Source organism: Xyrauchen texanus, chromosome 14 (genome assembly GCF_025860055.1).
Source record: "Xyrauchen texanus isolate HMW12.3.18 chromosome 14, RBS_HiC_50CHRs, whole genome shotgun sequence".
NCBI lineage: Eukaryota > Metazoa > Chordata > Actinopteri > Cypriniformes > Catostomidae > Xyrauchen > Xyrauchen texanus.
The window spans coordinates 20,160,534-20,165,286 of record NC_068289.1 but is presented as its reverse complement, the minus strand read 5'-3'; positions in this window follow the sequence as shown (position 1 = coordinate 20,165,286).

Genomic DNA, 4,753 nt, shown 5'->3' with positions numbered 1-4,753 from the left:
TCTCTGCTTCCGGGAGTCTTGGCAATGTTCACCAGCAAGGGTCTTGCCTCCTATTAATGGCGCTGCACTGGCCGAACAGGATATGTTTCTCGGAGTTAATTCCTCTCCTCGACGGCTCGCCTTGGGCGATTCCAAACAGGGAGGACCTTCTCATCCTTGGCCAGAATTGTGAAACCTTTCATGTCTGATCCCTAAGGGTACCAAATGAGGTTCACAGGGTTTTCTCTTGAGGTTATCGAGACCATTTCAAGTGCTAGGGCTCCCTCCACTTGGAACTGATCTGGGTAGATTTTACAGGGCAGAAGAGGACCTCTTCGCCTCTGTTGATAGCGCAATGTCTCCTCTACTTCTCCCCGAGTCTCCCAGTCCCCCCCCCTCCCCCTCGGGAGGGGCTGAATGTAGTAACGCAAATGCGCCTGCATGCGTTTCCTTCTACTAAAGTTCTTATTACAGAACCAGCTAACTGCCAGTTTGCTTCAGTTCTGGATTTTCTGTAGAAAGAACTGTCAGCGGGCACTTGCCTCGCCACTGCCAGGTTCTATGTGGCCACTGCGGTTTGCCACGGCTTGGTGGGCAGGGTGCCCTCAAAGAGGCATCCTCATTATTGCCCGGGCCTACGAGGCGCGCGGTCAAGCTTCGCCAGTAGGTTTCAGGGCGCACTCTACCAGAGGGTTCTCCTCCTCTAAAACCTTGGCTAGAGGTCTTCCTCTGCAGCAAGTTTGTGATGCGGCAGGTTGTCCTTTCCGCACACAATCATTGGACTTTTTTAGTTTGGATGTTCTGCACTCCGGGCTCTTATGTCCTTGAGTCGACATCTCAGCCCATGCCTAAACAAGTTTGTGATGCGGCAGGTTGTCCTCTCCGCACACATTCATTGGACTTTTTTAGTTTGGATGTTCTGCACTCCGGGCTCTTATGCCCTTGAGTCGACATCTCAGCTCATACCTGAACAAGTTTGTGATGCGGCTGGCCGGTCCTCTCTGCTCACATTCATCAGTTTTTATGACAAGTTTGTGGTATGATAGGGTTCTCTTCGCACACATTCATTGAACTTTATGGGTTAGATGCTTTGCTACTCCGGGCTCTTATGCCCTTGAGTCGACATCTCAGCTCATGCCTGAACAAGTTTGTGATGCGGCAGGCTGGTCCTCTCCGCTCACATTCATCAGTTTTTATGACAAGTTTGTGTTGCGATAGGGTTCTCTTTGCACACATTTATCGAACTTTATGGGTTAGATGCTTTGCTACTCCGGGCTCTTATGTCCTTGAGTCGACATCTCAGCCCATGCCTAAACAAGTTTGTGATGCGGCAGGCTGGTCCTCTCCGCACACATTCATCAAAATTGAATGGTTTATATGTTTATGCTACTCCGGGCTCTTATGCCCTTGAGTCGACATCTCAAGCTCATGTCTGAGACCTCTCGCGTATTTGTGAGTACACTGCACAACCGTAGGGGTCCGGACAGCCCCAAGTGCGGCGGCGTGGGTATTGCGTTCCCCTAGCGCTTAGCAGCATAGCATCGTAGTGAAGCTTTTGTAAAGGGAACGTCTCGGGTTACATGTGTAACCCTTGTTCCCTGAAAAAAGCGGAACGAGATGCTGTGCTGATTTGCCACACTAGGACGTCCCAGGACTGCTCTTCAAAAAGAAGTATCTGACGACACCTGGTGACGTATCCATTTATAGCCTGGCCACAGGTGCATCTAATGATTACATGAGCCGAGGCTATAAATTCCGGTCAATGTTCATTGACGTGTTACACACACTATTTCAGCTCGGTTCACAGCTAGAGTTGTTCCCCTAGCACTTAGCAGCGCAGAATCTCGTTATGCTTTTTTCAGGGAACAAGGGTTACACATGTAACCCGAGACATTTTGAGCCAATTCAATTAGGTAGAAAAAATTATATTAAAGTTAATTTGAAACTTGCTATTGGTTGTTAAATCTTATTTGTATAAAATACCTTTTTAAGTAAATACATTTGAATGAAATGAAACATTTGTGTATATCTAACAAAGGTTTTCTAGATATCTGGACATAAAATTACCATAAGTAAAAAAAAAATTTGGGATAAGTATGTTTTGAGCCAATCAGGATTTAATGCTAACCTAATACCAGCCCGAGAGAGGAGTGTCTGATGGACAATTGAGAGTTTTAAGATATATAGAGAAATATAGATTATATCTAATTATATGTATATACTGTATATATGTATATATATATATATATATATATATATATATATATATATATTGTGTAACGATATTGTTAACTAAAGAAGCTTATTTTCATGTTTTCATTCATCATATCATCATTTTGAGCCATTGAAAATGCTGTTTTTGCTGTTTTCATTTTTTCATTGGTGAGTTGATTGCCATTGGGATAACAGACTAAATGTTAAGGGAATATTCAAGGTTCAATATAGACAAGACATTTGAGATAATATTGAGCTGTGGCAGCGGGGGCGTGGTCAAGCGCCCGTCCGGGAGAGAAAAGCGGTAAGGGCGCTCAAACCTGAGCTAAATGATGACTAACACCTGTGTCTGATTTCAGTAACATGAGGAGAGCGGCATAAAAGTGCAGCATCGACGGAGCACGAAAAGCCAGACAACCCGTCCAAGAAAGACTGTGACAAATTTATATGTATTTAGTAAAAATAAAAAAGCTTACCCCTTAAGCTGACGCCTGTTTCTGTCCCTTCCTTTGGCAGTTGTCACACTGGTGCAGAAACCCGGGAACATTTTTTTTTGTTATGGAACAAGATCGCCCCATAGAGTCCTCCCAGCTGGCGGAAATCCTCCAGTCCCTCGCTACTCTCCATCAAGGCCAGGCAGAGGACCGACTCGCTATCCGGAGCCTCCTCAGCCAGGACGCTGCGTCGGCCCCAGCCGCGACCCCGGACACCCACGCTACGCTGCCCCCGCCCACCTTACAGAAGATGGGGGTAGCAGATGATCCTGAGGCCTTCCTCGACTTGTTCGAGAAGACGGCTGAAATCTGGGGCTGGCCGCCCGAACAGTGGGCAGCCCGTCTAATTCCTCTCCTGTCCGGGGAAGCACAGCTCGCGGCACAACAACTGCTGGCGACGAACCTCCTGGCTTACTCTGACCTGAAGAGGGCCATTCTGCAACGGGTTGGTCGGAGCCCGGAAGAGAATCGCCAGCTTTTCCGGAGCATGAAGCTTGAGAAGTCCGACCGCCCGTTTGCGTTTGCTCAACAGCTCTGGAGCTGTACTGAGGTGGTACTGGAGCAATTCGCGCAACGACTGCCCAGGAGATCGGCGGAATGGGTCCAGTGCCACCGCCCGGCGTCGCTGGAGGCAGCTGTTCAGCTCACGGAGGACCACTTGGCGGCGATACCGAGGGCGGATGAGCCCTCCCCCTCTCTCTCCCCTTCCCCTGTGTCTTCCCCTGCTTCTCCCCCCGTTCCCTCTCGCTCTGCTCTCTCCCCAGGGCCCGTTCCTGCCCCCCGCAGGCGTGGAGGATACACCAGGCCAATTTCCTGGCCATGGGAGAACCCGCCTACCCCTTCCCCGTCCTTCAGCTGCTCTCCTCCTCAGGTGGTGGCGCCTGGGCCGGTCTGCTGGAGGTGCGGAGACCCGGACCACTTCCGGGATCAGTGTCTGCTGATGGAGGTGGGGACGGTGGTGCAGGTCTCTGATGTCCCACAGGCTGCCCCCGGTTGGGCTGGAGCGTACCGGGACCCGGTAAGGATCCAGGGGGGTACATACCAAGCATTGATGGATACCGGCTGTAATCAGACCACCATCCACCAACGCTTGGTTCAACCCGGGGCTTTGGGCACAGCTAAACGGGTGAGGGTGAGGTGTGTGCATGGGGATATTCACAAGTACCCCATGGTGACTTTGGCGATCAAATTCCGGGGTGAAAAACATAGTGTGGAGGCAGCGGTTAGTTCCCGCCTCACCCATCTGCTAATCTTGGGTACTGATTGGCCGAATTTTAGAAATGTATTAGAGGGAGTTTGTGCGGATGGGTCCTGCATGAAAGTGAAGAGGTGTGTGATGTGCGATGCTTTGGCAGGGGAGGCAGAGCCGGGGCCGTCCTCGGCTGCTCCGAGTGACGAGGGAAGGGGCGAGGGGGTCACCCCTCCTCTCAGGGAGTTCCCTGAGGGGGACTTCCCCTTGGAGCAGTCGCGGGATGAAACCCTTAAGCATGCTTTTGACCAAGTGAGAGTAATCGATGGTCAACAACTCCGGCCGGGTATCGCCATTTCATATCCGTATTTTTCAGTTATTAAAGATCGGTTGTACAGAGTGACGCAGGATGCTCAAACAAAGGAGGAGGTGACACAATTGTTGATTCCACAGAGCCGCCGGGAAATGGTTTTCCAGGCGGCTCACTATAATCCTATGGCCGGTCACCTAGGGGAACGGAAAACACATTTTCATCTAATAGCCCATTTCTATTGGCTGGGCATTGGCGGCGACGTCCGCAGGTGGTGTGCGGCGTGCCGCGTATGTCAGCTTGTAAACCCACCGGCCACCCCAAAAGCGCCTTTGCGCCCCCTTCCATTGATCGAGGTTCCCTTCGAGAGAATTGGAATGGACCTCGTCGGGCCATTAGAACGGACATCATGCGGACATCGCTTTGTGTTAGTCCTGGTGGATTACGCAATGCGGTATCCGGAAGCAGTGCCTCTGAGCAACATCTCAGCACGTAGTGTTGCCGGGGCACTCTTCAAGATAATCTCCCGGGTGGGGGTTCCGAAAGAAATCCTCACCGACCAAGGCA